The sequence below is a fragment of the Adelges cooleyi genome, unplaced genomic scaffold (assembly GCF_023614345.1).
Source record: "Adelges cooleyi isolate 19-005CV unplaced genomic scaffold, UGA_ACOO_1.1 ACOO_flye_CR_arks_rails_tigmint_CR_PRNA_167, whole genome shotgun sequence".
NCBI classification, from domain to species: Eukaryota; Metazoa; Arthropoda; class Insecta; order Hemiptera; family Adelgidae; genus Adelges; species Adelges cooleyi.
In genome coordinates, this window is record NW_026095824.1 from 1,380,928 (window position 1) to 1,398,269 (window position 17,342).

Here is a 17,342-nt window from a genome sequence, read left to right on the forward strand (position 1 = left end):
AGGGGAAAAAATAAATTTTACAACGACAAACGCGCCGACGGTAATGTGCGCCGGCGTTATGTTAATTAAATGAGTATCCGCAGGCGCTTACATAATATAGTATACGCTGAAATTCGCAAAACTCGTTTTTGCCAGTAGAATTCGATTTTGACAAATTGGCCTTTTCCGGAGGCCACAAGAAGTCTGGCGTTACTTGGGGTTTCTTTTCAAAAACCTTGGGGGCGGATGACTCTCCTTCTCCCAAATACACAGCTGTAAGTGATAACGCAAACGGCGAAAGTGCGCCACTACTTGACAAAACAAAGTTAACTTATACACAAGTGGACTGTGTTGCACAAGATCGTGCAGACCAAAATAAATCGAACGCTTTTGTACAGACTCTTATATGTTATATCTCACGACGAATATGTGCTTGAGGTTGAAAACCGGTTTGTATGTTTTATGTGCTCAAATGGCGATCGCCGTCTCCTGAACTTAATGATTGTTTCGTTTAACGATTTTCGGTCGTCGATCAACGCCCATAAGTCGATTAACTGCTCTATTGGAACGCGTCACGACCGTCGTTTTGCCTCGGTTTTAAAAAAAAAAACAATAGCAAATGTATTTTGTGTTTTTTTCAACGATATGCCACGCGAATTCATCGTCGTGTGTGTTGGTATATACACTATTATTATGAACCATTAAAGATGCGAGCGACCGACCGGCACGCGGACATGCTAATAATAATAATAATAATAATATATAATCCTTCGGCGTTAATGGGATTTCTGGACGTTAATACGGAATGAAAAGAAATTCGTACTATCGCCAAACACAATAATATGTCAAACTCTATCGGCGCATGGGATATTATATTTCAAAGCTATTGGAACGCACGGCAATTATTGTTGTATACACAGCGTGGCTGTACAAATGTGTGTGTGTTATTCGCCATTTTATAGAGTGGAACCGTTTACGCACGACGATGGTCCTATACAGTCCGTTTTACCGGAAATAATGTGATTTTCGTAAACCACGAAACAATGAGGCTGGACAAAAAAAAATCAAATAAAAAAACGTTCATTGTGTGTCCGCCCGCCGCCCGTGGTCTGTGTGCATATTGTGAACCGCCGGTTCGCCTATTATTATCACCCGAATATTACTAGTACTATTATTACACGGTCATTGGTACAATAATAACGCGTTTGGATTTCTACAATAAAAAGCGCGTTTTGTCGCTGAATAAGCTCCGGATTATTGTTTTCTTCCCCTATGTCTGCTGCCGGCACGTAATAATGTAATCAACACTTGATGATCGTCTGAGCGAACGACACAAGAATAAGTTGTTTGGCCTGTTCAGATGCGGTATTCAATGCAGGGCGTAGTACCACTGGGGTTGGACAGATTTAACATTAACCTTACACAACAAGGGCTTCGGGTCAGGTTAGATTAGGTCAGCACTAACGGCACTACGTTGGGGAAAAAATAGATGACTATATTTTAATAGGAGCAGTCATATCTCCGTCTGTATGAATATGTAAACGTAGGCGTTTGCCATGAAAACATAACCGCCGACGGATAGATTTGTGACTAACGGTGTTGCTATAATAAAAGAGAGAGAGTTTACAGAAATTTGCAAACCAAAACTTAATTGCCGAGGGCAGACACCCTTGACATACAATATATTTTTTCTCGGTAAAACCAATGAGCTCTCGGGTTCTCCCGATCCGTATGTATTTGTGCGATAAGAGTCATGCGTTGCCCAGGTTGCATCAGATATTACTTGGACGTCCTTGACGATAACCGTGCTTCCCCCCAACAGATGCGCTATCAGCTTGGCACGTCTTCTTCGTCGTTTCCAGTCCATCGGCTGCTCTTCCGTCCTATTTTTTCGTTGCTTGCGTTTCTGTATAAAGCTTTTTCGCAATCCGTTCAATGGCCTTACTATTCTCGCGCGTTTTAATAATGATATTATTATTGCAAGTTAGAAAGCGCCACCATTGATGTACATCTATTCTATGTATATAATACTTGGCTGCCGGCCGAATCGATAACGTCGTGATTCGCCGACCCGAGATAGGTGCTAATATATTTGGATTATTCGCTTTCGGCGGGTACAGGATTTGTAATAAGTAGATCAACACGGGTGTGTGTGTATGTGGGAGTCTGCACGACGGTAGAGTTGGGCGAAATGTGTATCGTTAATGCAGCTCCTCTTAAACGACAATGGTGTTATGATAATGAAGGCATTTTATTGCGAAACACACTTATAACAACTGCAATATTATGTATTATAGAAATGATCGTGGAGCTTTCGCGCCGTCTTGGGTACGGCCTCACGCCTCGTTTGAGATCCACCGGCAGCGGATGCGTTAACAGAGTCGTTTCACTAGTATATTATTATGATTCATAAGTGTACGAACCGTATTCATATTGTTATAGCATCTTGATAATAACGCGCATAATAAAATGTAGTATTTAAGACCCGCGCACTAAGAAGTTGTATCGTTGATTTTATAATACACGGATAAGTCGCCCAAAGTAATTTTGTTGGAGCAAACAAACCTATTCCACTACTACGCGAAAGCTATTACTGTTATTAGAGATCCGAGTGATCGAAAGACATTTTTTTCTAGCTCATCGTGGTAATACTTTTGAGCCTCGAGATATATTGTATGCATTCGAAGCCTTTAAGCGGTCAACGCACCGTCGCGACGTCGCGTCGTCCAGTATTGTCCGAGTATAGGTAATTGTTATTCAATGTTTATCCGTGTGTGTGTTTATTATATTAGTTGTCAACGAATGACAACCATTTTGTTCGACCCATGCATTTCAAACACGTTTGGGCTTTCCTGGTCAATCATAATAGCATTATACAACTGACCGTGTGTAAGGTTTTTGGTCGATAAACGCTGTCAGTCAAAACAAACTGACGTGTAATTCGGTTGTTTCCGGCATTTTTGTGTTTATTTATTTTCCATGTCAGTTGTTGGCTGAGCAAAAATTATAGACCCCGAAAATCGTGGAGGGTGAAAGAACACACAGCTTTGACAGGTCACCGGTACGCGCGTAGCACGTCCGCATAAAAACAGTAGGATCAACATAAACATTTTCCAGTTTGGGCTGTAAAGAGTACCTATACTAAGATGTACTTAAAAGTAACATAATCATTATTATGCTTAAACCAACAATCCTGTGTTCGGTTTCGATAACGTGTAAGTAGGTACGCTATCTGGTACACAGCATAATAATATGCAATGCACCCAACGAGTACACGGACAACGAGTGTGACTGTTGCGGTAATCACCAGGATTGTGTTTGCATATTATAATATACCGTTGCGGGATTTTCTTGTAATAATAATACAATATTATAATTTTATACGCGAGTTTTGTAATATTGCATACATACCGATATGCGATACCCGTGTCGCCGTCGATATTGCTTCTTTTTTCCATCACTTTCAATGTATTTTTAATTGCATTAATATATATAATGACGCGAAAAAGATCTTATCTGTCCGAATCATTATTATATATTGTGTATTATGTTCGGCCGACTGCTTGTTAACTCAATCGACGGCCGTGATCATAGCCGGGAGTGTCCCACTTCCAATTATATAATAGAAGATTACGGCGGTAATTATGTTTTCAAACCGCATAAACACCAGTATTGGGTGTTTATTCGGTTAAATTGGCTGTGATGAACTGCGATTATGTAGAAATTGATGCCAGACATCATAATAATTGTTACTTGAACATTTGGACCACTGAGTAAATTCTCAACACTCAGAAATTCGGCGTCCGGATAGGTGTTTTTGCCGTTGTATAGTCTCAGGTCTGGTCGTTATCCGCCATAATCGAATAATGGGAACGTCGGGTGGGTAATTCAATTGGTCGGGTTGTCGCGTCGATCGAACGAACGTGTTGACGTGCGCAATTTATTATTTAAATTCCAACTTTCACGATGTTAACATTTATTTTTCATTTTATTTATTTTCTGTTTTACTCGCTCTCTCTCTATCTCTCCCCGGTGTCGTTTCTTAGTCATCGCGGTTTTTCTCTCGATCACCGTGCCTCGCACGCGATAAATGCATTTTAAAAGAACAAAATAATAATAGAAAAGGTGTTCACAACACGATCCTACCGGAATTACCGTCGTCGTGCCCGCAAGTCGTACGGGCTAATTAGACGTGCGCGCACAATGAGATAGTCTATTATCGTGGGATATTATTATACAAAAACAATTTACACAATAACAAGCGACATAAAGAAAAAGAAGAAAAAAAATACCGTTGCTGTTTTTTTTTTTTTTACCGCGGCGTGCCTTAAAACGATTTCGGGAGCTTTTGTCGCAAGTATTTAACCGTGTAAAGGGGTCGAGGCGATGTAGGGTAGCGGGCGAGGGGGGAAGCGTCATAATCACTATCGGATTCCTCTTGGCGGGCTTTCTTCCGCACAACTTTCTAACCGGTGAAATATTATAATCCCGAGCACGGTCGTTTTTATGAATGGCTGATTTACATTCTAAATTGGTTCAAACGTCGTAGGTAGGTTTCCGTGGACGAAAACCAGTCGTTGTGTATAGTAATACATATTGTTAGTAGAATGCGAGAAACAATGGTCGATCGAAAAGTAGCGCCGCTCACAACCGGTGCGAAGCTCGGATTTCTTCTAATTTAACCGAGGAAAAGAGTACCTAAACGACGTGGTGGGTATACCGTGTATTATCATTATTATTGTTACACTGTTTGCAGCGGACACCGTGACCGTCGTTTGTAATAGTTATCCGGCTATATATCGTCTATATATACAGTTTGTCGTATAGCTTGACAAATGTCTCTAAAAATGCTGTTAAAATTCTCTTATTATTTGCAGCCACGAAAAATATATCTGGTTTCGAGAATATAATAACAAAAAAATATATATATATCGTCATCCTAATGTAATGTCACTATTGTTTTTTAACCGTGTTTCTAACGGTCGACCATTAATTATTATTATTATCATCATCACCGTCGTACACACTAATGAAAGTCGGTTAACTCGAATTTCCATATAAAACAAAAACGCAACACCATCCGCCTCCGGTAGTATAAACGGACATGTTTACAGTGTTTAGGCAACGTTGATAAATCATCCGAGTGAATTTATCGTTTAATAAATACGGAACATTTTTTTTTTATAAGCGATTATTCGCGTAAAGTGACTGAATTTAAATAAGAAAAAATTGCAATTTACTTGGAGACGCCGCAAGACGTGACCGTATCTTTACCATGTTTTTAGTGTTAATAATAAGAAAAGCACTAAAGTCGTCTGTTGCGCTAATTATCCAGATTAACTTTATTGAACTATCAAAAATCACTTGAAGTTACAAAAGTTCAAACTAATATTTTCAAAAGTGTCCTGTAAAGAATTTTGTATTAACTCACCTAAGAATTACGATTCTAATGCAACAGTTTTCCTTATAACTTTACAAGGGTTCTCAGTTGTTATCACAGTGACTTTACGAAAAAGCAATCAGACCGACAGGCCGTTAGAATAGGAGTATAAGAGTTTTGTAATACATAGCCTATCGACAAAAAAGAAAACGGCCCGTTTTGATGATTCTCAATTTAAATGCTTAAAAAAAACACTACAGCGAGAAATCCGGGCATTGAGCTTACGCTGCAGAATTTCGCTACGTCAAGACGAACATTATAAAAATTCAACCAAGCATATAAATACCAAGTATATATGAATGTATATATATATATATACATATATATACAATATTTGTTAAAAATAATTATTATGAGCCGTAAAAAACAGTGTACGCGTTACATTCGAATCGTAAATCTATGATTGAGTAGTAAATAAAAATATCTTGGCTCCGAGACCGCGGTGTAGTTGCACTCGCTCCTGTATTATTCGGATTAGTCATCTCGGATTGCCAATTCTTTTATATAGAAAGTAATGTAGAAAATGTATTTGTGATACTATGTGTCCCGGAATGCCTGTATAATAATGCGTGTGTTCAAAACTCCGTTCACCGCGTTCGCTCTAACATTTAACCAACGTCGACAATTTCTTTTTCGCAGAGGAATAAAATAAGTACTTCCGAAAGATGAAAAGTTAAGTTAACACATGTTAACACACATGTTATAATATATCACTTTTAGTAAACAATTCTCTTGAACATTATACACCTATTAACATGTTGTTAATAGGGTTATGAACAGTACATCGGTCATCGGGGTCATCATCTATCATATATAAACAGACTGTACCCATTGTCGCTGGAGCAGCTAAAAAGCTGGCGTGCAATGATTGACAGGTTTCGTTTAGAGACTGACACGACCCTTGGTAAAAATATGATCTATACAATCTCAAATCGTGTGGTGGTCGGCCGTCGATTGTCGCCTCAGTCGTCGTCGTCGGCAGGTATAAGTCAAGATATCCAGACGATCATAATCGATTCGACAACAATGCGACGTCGATACGGTATTGTCGGTCCGTCCGGTCAGTTTGTTTTATTATAGTATTATGATTGTACGAAGAAAAACTTCTTGTCTAGACCCGGAGGAGGTGCCGGCGGCAGGGATTGGCCCCGTCCCTAAATACTTTGCTCGGCTCCGTGTTTCTGGGCGCCGCCGGACTGCGTTTTTCTCCAATTCTACGTTCGCCGTGTGTATAATGACAACAAATAATAATTACTCCGGTCGACCCGACCCGGGTACAGAACTAGGTATATCGACGTGTTATCTCTGGAAAATCAGACGACCGCCCCGACGCCGGTCATCGTATCCTGTGCCACGTCACCGTCAATTGAATTACCTACAAACGAACAGCAAATTATATACCGGAAAAGCCAAGATTTCTGTACACGAAACAAAATATGTCCCATTACAGTCCGTGTTATTAGACTCGGCAACGGCTCCGACAATCGTGAGGGGAATTCTGTCGCTCAAGGGAAAACTAGGTATATGAGAACGGTCACAGCGTAGAGGTGAACGAGCTCCCCGCGGTTACACACAATGTACACTAGTACCGCGCCCGTCGGTGCAGCTAATTAGACATTGACATTTTAGAATGTAAATGCACAGCAGACTATTATAATATAATATAATATGGTTAACGCCGTGCGAGCGTGTTACAAAACGGCATTCTCAAAAGCGTCTTCCGAACCCATTAGCCTATGAACCGATTTGGCTGTCACAGTTATATACAGTATATACATACATAGGATTTGTGTTGTCATATAATACGCCACTAAGGTGACCTCTTCAATTCTATATTGACGTGATACGGATCAAATGTATAATACATAATACATGAAATGTATTGCGAAATTTCAACAAGAACAACCGATGTTGTATCAGAAGTAATTAAGGTGCGGTTCTATAGTTAACGAATGACAGAGAAGCTAATTTTAGCAAAGCTAGCTAACAATTTTCATTTTGCAAATCTAATCCGCTTTTGGAGTGGTTTACTCAGCTTTCGCCATACGCCCACGGACTCAGAAAGTGTGACCTTAACTCGCCCGGACTTAGTGTAAGTCGTTATTGTATCCATCCGTGATGCTCGGCGTTGTATTACCTCATAATTTTATGCAGACAAGGAATCTGCCTGCGTGTGTCACACGACCCGCTTGGCCTCGTTATAATATGTGTGCTTGCATTTGCGAATGCGTCTGATCCGCTTCAGACAAACCCTTTGTGTATAGCGGCTCAGATAAATTACCTCGTGTATTATTCCTTTCAGCGCGGTGGTGTCCTTCGGCAGCGGCCGGCAAACAACGGCACCGTGGTGTATCATATGCGTTGCGGTATAACTCTTTTAGAGTATATTCAATTGGCCGTCCTATATTAATATACATTACCTATGCACAATGGTCCCGTGAAGTCACCGCGTTATTGTGCGCAATGCAAAATTAATGGCGACCATCATACTCTAGACGCCTGGATGACTACTTGACGACAACGAGAGAACCGCGATGATGAGACGCTGCACGCGAGGGCCCCGACAATAAGGCGATTGTCAACGGCCGGGGCGAGCAGTGATAAATGATAAATGATAAATGATAAATGATCAACGTGACGGCCGGCACATCGCGCAGTCAAGTCCAAGGTCTTTTTCCATAATGACTTACGGACTTATCCTCGGGTGCGCGGTAATGATCGCACTTAAGCGTGGAACGTATGTCGCGCGACGATGTTATCGGAGACCATCCGATAGCTGCTGCCTTCCTTTATAAGTGTACTTTTTGTTTTGTTTTACAATAATTGAACCCGAGCTCGCGCGCACTTCTATAATTCGTATGTAACATTTATCACAGCAGAACGACACCGCCGTGGTCGATCGGACCCGAGATATCAACACGAGTGGTTGTTACCCGCCGCTGGTATCCGAGGTGTGCCGATTAGTTTAACCGATTTCTTCTTATACGATATGATATATATATATATACTCGGTTAGGCAACGTACACAATAAAACGTTTAAGCGAAACTTGCAGTGCAAAATAAAAAATAAATTCCGAAAGAAAAGAAAAAGATTTTATTGTTTGTCACGAAAAAACTCATTTCAGGAACACTATAGACAACTACACAATATCACATTATGGTATTATATATCACATGTGTGTATTTGTGTTCTATATGTCCAAAGCGTTCACAATAATAGCATATATATAATTTCTTCGGAACGCGTTGTGAACGTGTGTAATGCATTGTGCTTGTTAAACGTCGTCGTATACAGTAGGCGTATGCACAGACAATAAACGAATAAGTGTGTGTGTGTCAGGTTTATGGAAGTAACTGTAAATAATCATGTATAATATTTATATATATATATGTACATATTGTTTACATACCGCGCCGAAAACGATTGCCGGACAATTTGGCGCGTGTGCGAAAACCGTATATTGGTTTACACTGAAAATCACTTATATTGTTATGTTTTTAATAAGGGGATGCGCTTACGTTACAAGTGCACCGTGCAATTAGCGCCGGCGACAGGCCGTATCATCCACGCAGACGGTATTAGTTACCCCGTATTATGTACTTGCAGTATCTGTGTTCCCAATAAAGTGGGCTATTGCGACTGATGACTGGTTTTTTTTTCCGGTCGATGATAATTACTGTACCGCCGGGTAAACCGGAACATGACGACCACAGCACATCTCGTGGTGATCACTTGAGGCCACTACGTCTAGTCGACAAACCGTCAATTAAATCCATTTGATCGTATGCCTACTTGTAATTACACTGGCGGTTTGAACGTTTACAATTATAATATAGGGGCGCGAGATAAACACAAAAAATACCACCCACCCACACGTCAACAAGCGTAGACCCGACCGAAGGAAAAGTTTGTTTAATTAGTGTTATCCGACAATGTTCTTAAGTATTATAGGGGTTATAGTAAATAGTATTCATGGACACGTTGTGTATCCGGTAGATTAGATCTTCTTACATTCTGTTTTTATTTGTTGTCTTATCTTGTATATTATATGAAAAGAAGACCTTTTCACCTCGGGCTTAAAGTTTACTTTTAAATTACCATGTTAAATTAATGCGAACTATACACATATACATTTAAAAACACAATTATTAAAACAAGAATTTTAATCAACACTTTTAATTATGCAGATTCCGCATTTGGCGTTTCGTTCGCTACAGGGTTCAAAGTTCTGTGGACCTTACCGAGAATTTTACTTTTTGTTTCTGTTACACTATAAGTTCACCTACCTACTTAAAAACTAAACGGTTTTTACTATAGTCGTGCCCCTTGTTCAAGCAATTAGCGCAGATCGAAAAACTTACCCGAACATCAAACTTTGCTTTGAATACACGTTGCGTCAACCGGGTCATGTGGACTGTTTAGGTTTTTTTAAACTAATTTGTCACTCTAGGTTTCAAGACAATGAATAATGGTAATTGTTTCGGTCGTATAGGCCATATGAATTGACTTAAATAAAACGTTACGGTACCCAATTTTGGATCATAACCGACGACGGTTTTGATGACATCGCGTTGCTCAGACAGTGAACTGTGAAGTAAAAATCCATTTAATAAGCTTCGGTCACGATTTTCGTTTCGAAGACATCGCGAAGGCCGAGATGAGCTCGACGAGCACGCTTCAACCAACAAAGGTTACCCTTGGTCGTAGAAAATATGTGTGAACCGGATGTATTTTTTTCGGTTAATTCAATGCAATCACGTTTATTTTAAAAAACAAAGATGCAATATCGTTTCATTAGTAATTGTATTTAAAAACGTATAATTATATTGTGTTCAAATTAATCATATTATACTTATGAAAACTCGTTTTTAATTGGTTAGTTTAAAAAAAACAAGTCGAGCAATCCGCTTAGAACTGTTGTGCCTACTACACATAAATAGCGTGACTTGAACGTTAACAGTATTGATATGACTTTTGATACTCTTGCGGAATCTGGGTTCTTATGTTATTTCTTAAAAATGTATTCTAATATAACGCGTTTCCGCCGCCTAGCACGGACGTCATAATTTTTAATGCTTGTTATACAAATGTGTATCCGAATTTCCACGAGCTGGTCGCAGGCAGCACCATAGGTAATCGATTTTTGTTACAAATTTTTCGGTTTTTTTTTTTTTTTAGGGTTCGGTATGTCCTATTTTATCATAATATATAGTTACAAACACGACGGCCTTGTGCGGGGGAAGAAAAATTGCCAAATATCTGCCACGACCCACGTTTCCACTCGCCTACACGTCAAAAGCAGAATAATACGGCCGTCAATGCAAACGTGTTGTGTGTAAAGGCCTGTTGCTGTGCTATAGATGAAGTGCGCCTATAAACGGATATAATCGTATAACCGACGCAATCGCTATGTTTGTGTTTTCCGGAAAATTCGTTCTAATTATAATAATACACGGTTTGATTAGTAGTATCCTACCGCGGTCGTGTGTAGGCAAAACGACCACGGTCGTCCGCCATCGTCCTTGGAAGGACGTCCGCTTTGCTGTCGGCTGAAACTTGCCTACAATAAAATACTCGGACCGGACGATTCGACTAATAATTATAGAACAGTCTCGCAAAGGGTTTGTTCTAGCATCGGAACGACTCGAACTCCTTAAGGATCCTGACGAATTTGTCTAAAGAGGGTAAGGCGCGACTTGACGCTGTTAACGATTGCCAAGCGAAATCGTTTAGTTACAATCTCTTCGGCTTACATTTGGTGGCGTCGTCGATAGAACCGTGGACTATCGCGACTAACATGGAATTTATCGATATAGGTTTTGTTTTTTTTTTTTCATCTGTACACGCTTACTGAAAGAGAAAAACGGAGCAAAAATACGCCCTATACATTTTTATATATTTATTATTGTACTTGTCGATAACAATAATACCTGCTCGGCATGTGTCATTGACGGGCACGTGTTCCACGGTGTTGTGCTCCCGGTATTTCTCTTTCGATGTACGGCAAATAGGATCGATGAAAAAATATTTAAAAAAAACCACCTTAGCGTGGCAGTTGTTGTTAAGAAAATAATATCTTCTAGATAATTGTTGTCGGTGGCGTCTTGTCGAGATAGGCGTTATATTATTTTTTTGTACACCTGTACAGAAAGAACATACGCGGTCTTACAATAAACGATGGACGAGTGGGAGAGGCGACCGAGCTCATTGCAGCGATGGACGGCGATCCGACACGTGTAATTATAGTGTTATCGAGTCCAAGTGGACTAAAAAAAAAATAATCCAAATACTGGTGTGAAGATAATGAGACTATGGCAGAACACGTGTATAAAATTGTACTATGTGCTAATAATGAAAAGTCAAAACTTTTTGGAAAACTCGCAGAATTACAAAATCTTTTTCACTTAAAAAAATGTATGTTTAAAGTTAAGTAGTTTTTAAAAAATTAAAACAAATTTGACCAAATATTAACACGGTATTATACGCTTTGGCGTCGAAAATACTTTGTACAGTGGAGTTTTTGAGACTTAAGAGTATACAATATATTTTATACCCAAAGGGTCATGGACTCGTCCAGGATTTTCTTTTATTAAGTGAAAAAAAAATGCTCAGCTGGACATCATCCGGCGTATGCTGGTTTCGCGCAGTGCTGACCTCTCTCGAAATTGAATTAAAAAAAAAAAAAAAACGCTGTGCTATCATATAATAATAATTATTAGGATGTGCTCCTCCGACACAACGGCTTAACGTCGGGCGATGGTCTTTCTCAAAAATCACCCCGAGCGTTGTATTTACACGACGGTTCGTCGACCTTACCGGAATACATATACATTGTTTGCTCTTCAGGGACGAATCTGGAACGCCCATTGTTTTGGATGGTACACGTTCTTGAATTTTAGGAATACCTTCACAATATTATATCAGCTACTATCGCGTACACGCACACCCGCACTACTACGATGTAATCGAATGTGTAATAACAATGCAACAGTCCTACATGATAGGTAACTCGTCCTTTGATGAAAAATAATATAACAATATAAATAATAATGTAATATAGCAAAACGGCACACAGTCGCCACTGATCTCACGGAAAAAAATTACAGTTAAACAGAGAGACACAATAAAATGTATTTAGTTATTCCATGTATACGTTTATTGTGTTCTCATATACATATTCTCATATACACGTTCTCATATATTATTATTAAATCATAATTATAGTTGATCCAACTATATTAGATTTTACTCCGTGCTGGAACAAAAATAATACCAAACTTTTAGAAGGCCACCGAATAAGATAATGGCTAATAATGATATGTTGCGTTTGGACTCTTTCGAATTATTTATTTTATTTTTTAAATAAAAACGTTTTTAAGATTTATTTTGTTTTTCTTATCGGTTAGCAAATAAACGTGCCGGAGTAAGAATATGCATATATATATATATATCGGATTTATGCCGGCGTGTTGGCTAGTAATTATATTATATTATGATTCTGGTTAATCGTGATCAGTGGGAGTAATGTAGACGATCTATGAGGTCTCCTAGGTCCTGGGTGCACTAGATTATCGAGCATTCCACAGGACTAAGACAAACCTCGAGCATGGGATTCCACGCACCGCGGGTGACGCATTTGTACCTATTAATATCCATCAGTGCCATGCCAAGCGCGTTGTCGGTCATTTATCAATAACAATATAATACTATTATTATCATGTATAGCAAGAATAATAATAAATCGCTCAAGAGTTGATTTTAGAAGTACGGCCGCGGGTTCACCGTCTTATCCTTAAAGCTGCCGCGGCTCGGTTACGTAACTTCATCTCGACTTAGGCGTGTCGACCACCGCGAGGCCGTTTACCCATTTAGGGTCATGCAGGTGTAGCGGCCGGGCAACGGTAGGAGAGTACACTGTACACACACGGTTATGGTGTATACACAGTAGTTATATTATAGTAATAGTAAAAGTAGTGTTTGTGTACACAACCGTAGTGGGAGACGCAGGATTTTAATATTATATATTATTTCATTGTACATGTGTGTGTAGTGTAGTACCTACATTGCACACAATATAATATAATAAGTTATATATACACGGTGTAACGGTGTTTGTGGGCGCGTGCATTGTGCGCGGCCAGTGTTTACGGGCTTCGACTCGGCCTGTGTGCGTCTTAATGAATAGAGACGGCAGCACGAGTAAAAAAATAAAAATATAAGACCTCACGGGGGACGTGATGGACTGGGGTGCTGGACGAGGAGGGTAAAGCCGAAGCAGCAATCCAACAACCACCTGTACTTAGAATTTATATGACCGCCAAGAGGAATGCTCGAGCCCCGGGCTGCGTTTGCCGACAGTGTATATTTATATATATATATATATTATTTTTTTGTCGCTCCGTGTACCCGATGTACGGTAACCACGGTAACGAGATTATTGTATTGTTATGTTTATCGTTGTTGACCGTTGGCAAACACGGTAATTGAGACTGTGGTCTTCGGACGGTCGGGGAAAAAATACAAATGAAGCGAAATCTAGCCCATTGGCCATGACTGATGCACACCGTCGAGTGGAGGGTGTGGACCGGTGGCGGTTTACTTGTAAAGGTTCCATCATTGGCGTTTTCGAATCTAAGCACACGTTTTATTGTAATATTATGTTTTGGTTGTATGGGAGGTTTTCGAGGCGAACAAGTGGACAAACAAAATAGATTGGGATTAATGTTTCGTTTTAGAAGCTAATTACATTTGGTGGGTTCACCTCGAACCAAAACCGCACGAGTTACGTCCAACGTGCAAGTTCAAACCACCGTCACGGTCCGTGTACATTTAACGTACGTTTCGAATGTAACTTGTTATTACTATTACACGTTATAACATCCAATATCCGCGATTCGTTAAATCATCATTCGGGAAAACCTACAGTCGAGATGTATATTTAAATATTATAATGTTACTATTATACCACTGTCGGTGTAGGAAGTAACCGCGTACTTGGCGTAATTGCCCTTTTTATATGCACGGCGGTTAGACTGCGTTCCCGTGTATTTAGGTAATACTAGATGAGTCATGCGAGAAAAATGGTATTTTTTTTAGTGTACTTTTCGTTTGTGCTCGCGTTTACAACATCCCTGATGCACCGTCGGCCGACGCCTCGGGCATAAACAGTACTATATAATCAACATAAACAACACAATGTTGGTCTTCCATTATTATACGGTGGTTATAATATCATCTCATACCCAATGAGATGCCACGCGAGACCCCACACGTCGTCGACGGGGCAGGATTGTATATATATTATTAGGTATAAAATATTTAGTAGGTGTTTTTTTTTACTATTAGCCAAAACGACAGGTTCGCGAACCCGGTCCTAAAGTGCCATTCTCCGGGATAATATGCCAATGACATGTCCCCAACGTCGAGTCGGTGAGCGGCCGGCCAAGTTCAAGGGCGTTCGGGTACTCCTACGCCCACGCCGTCGTCGTCCCGACTGCAATACTAATACTATGGCTGGAGCTACTATAATACCAGCCAGATTACATTATACACAGCACGGTCCGTACTGTATTATATGCCGACGACGACTTCTAATAATAATTATAATTACATAACGACCGCGGTGAGTCCGGCATTAATCGCTGCTGTGTATAGTATAATAATATGTACACGATATTCGGTCGAGTGTGACTTGTCGATTGGACGGGGCGGAAGATTTAATGGCCAGGAGGAGTCGGTTTCTCGTGTAGTAATTAACGTCCTATTCACTATTATAGGGGTGTACTCTCGCCGGGATATAAGTACTTACTTGTACCTATACACATATTATATACGTATAATCATGTTTTGTATACTTGCATGAAGATATTATATATTATTACGATCGAGTCTCGGATAACATATGTATATATATATATATTTTTCAAGGACTAGATGAAATTCAAAGATAATAACCCGTTGCCGAACTGTCAAGTTCAAATCAGTATAATATAAGTTATATACTATTATACCGTTGGGACGTTTCATCGTGTACAACTTGTGTGTATTATGTTTGTACTTGTTTCTCGCGAGTCCTAACCTATCCTAACGCGCAATATTAGCAGTGTTGCGTTTCGCTGCGACTTATCGTGTGAACCGTTGCCTAATATTTTGTAAAACGATCCGGCCTATATCGATTGACTTTCCGGACCCGCGCAAAATGTGCAGACTGCTCGCCGCGTTACGCCCGAAGGAAATGGAAAGTAAACGTGTGTTCGTACTTATTTTCGTTTCTCGACATCTCGACTCTGAGCAAACCTGTTTCTGTCGCACCGACGTCTTACATTACATCACGGCCGTCTTTTGGATAGCGCTCAAATAATATTACAGTAGTTATAACCGTTTAAAAATAATCCACGGCAGCTCCGAATAGTATGGTACTTACAACTAATAGTTTTATCGCCTATCTCGACGTATTCATAGCCGGCCCGTTATTACGATACTCGTTAATAGTATAATAGTAATACTATATTATAATATAATATGGGCGAGAGATGATATCGATTACCGAACTAGAACAGTAGCGCACACCGAGGAGCTCACACCGCGTCGTGATTATGCGCGTTTAACGAGTCTCATTCACATGGCCGCTATTGTCTGCCTATTTGTTTTTTTTTTTTACTCACACTTGGACAATTACTCGGCTGTTTGCTAATATTGTGTTTCGTTTTATTTTACAGAATATCCGTGATCACGAAGAAAGCAAACTGAATAGAATATATCAACAACAAAAAAAAAAAAACTATCCATTTTCACAGTAAGTATACTAACAATAATACGTCTGCTGTTACCCGCTACTGGGTTACGCCATTGACATGCAAATCCAATGAGTTTTATCCGTCCGAATAAAAAAAAATACTGTTTTTGCACAAAAAGACATTTCGGCCGTTGTTGATTGTATAAACTAGATAGTAAAAGAAAAAATAACGCTGGAGGTACATACATAATAGAATATACCCATCATACTAAGTTCCAAACTAGGTTGAAAAATATATCACTCTTGAGATTGTGCAATAACAGTACATAATACATCTAGAGATTTATTCGGGTAAAATATATTTTTAAACTTAACTTTCATTTCTGGCCGATGAAATTTAAAATAAAATTGTCTGGGGGGAGGGGAGACAGTGGGTCTACATTTAGATTAAATTTGCGCCATACAGGTGTTAAAAACAATTATCAACCGTTGTTTCAGCCGTTATTTAGTCTTAAATTTGTAAAAGCGACGGCAGTCGAATCGTTGTGTCGAGTAATCCTAAAATGTTAATGATTTATCGCGTGCTCGTTATCCGGGGCTTATAACAATATATAATGGGGTCTCGATAGAATTTAGAAGCTTTGCCGGAGTCTCGTGTGGTCAACCACACGGCGGATTAAAGTGTGCGTACAGGGTGCGGGGGAGGAATTATATTATGATTAAATAATAGTGTGTCCATAAAACACACATAATACCTCGGACGGTTTAACGGGACATGTATTAACATACATACGGTATAGCGTTACACACATCATCATCATCATCATCATCGACGGCGGTGTATTCTTTAAATCCGATTAGGTACGACGACTAACCGTGGAATATTAATTTCGACTGTCTCCTGTGTGTCGGTGTTATTGCACCCGAGTTCAACGGACGGTGCGCCTAAACGCGCGGCATTGCCCGAGGGTTAATGAGCAACCGAGGCAGAGGTGGCGGAGGAGGACCACCGGATCACAAACGGGCGGCGGACTCGTCTCATCCCGGCCGGGCGCAGGTGGTAATGGTGCCTCTAAGAAGTTAATGCACACACAAATACACACAAACACACACTCGACCGAGGAGTTGCTCCTGAGCTCCAGAACATATCTGCCCCGTCGCCGTCTATTCACGCACGCCGTAGTCA

General features: G+C 39.9%; 1 protein-coding gene across 3 annotated transcripts in view; it reads left to right on the forward strand.

Moving 5' to 3' along the window:
* LOC126848042 (uncharacterized) overlaps window positions 1–17,342 on the forward strand; it is a 48,572-nt gene that overhangs the window by 9,387 nt on the left and 21,843 nt on the right. For all 3 annotated transcript variants that reach the window (XM_050588549.1, XM_050588552.1, XM_050588551.1), the window contains exon 2: window positions 16,140–16,216. The gene's annotated coding sequence lies outside the window, so the exon portion shown is untranslated. The remainder of the gene's footprint in view (window positions 1–16,139; window positions 16,217–17,342) is intronic.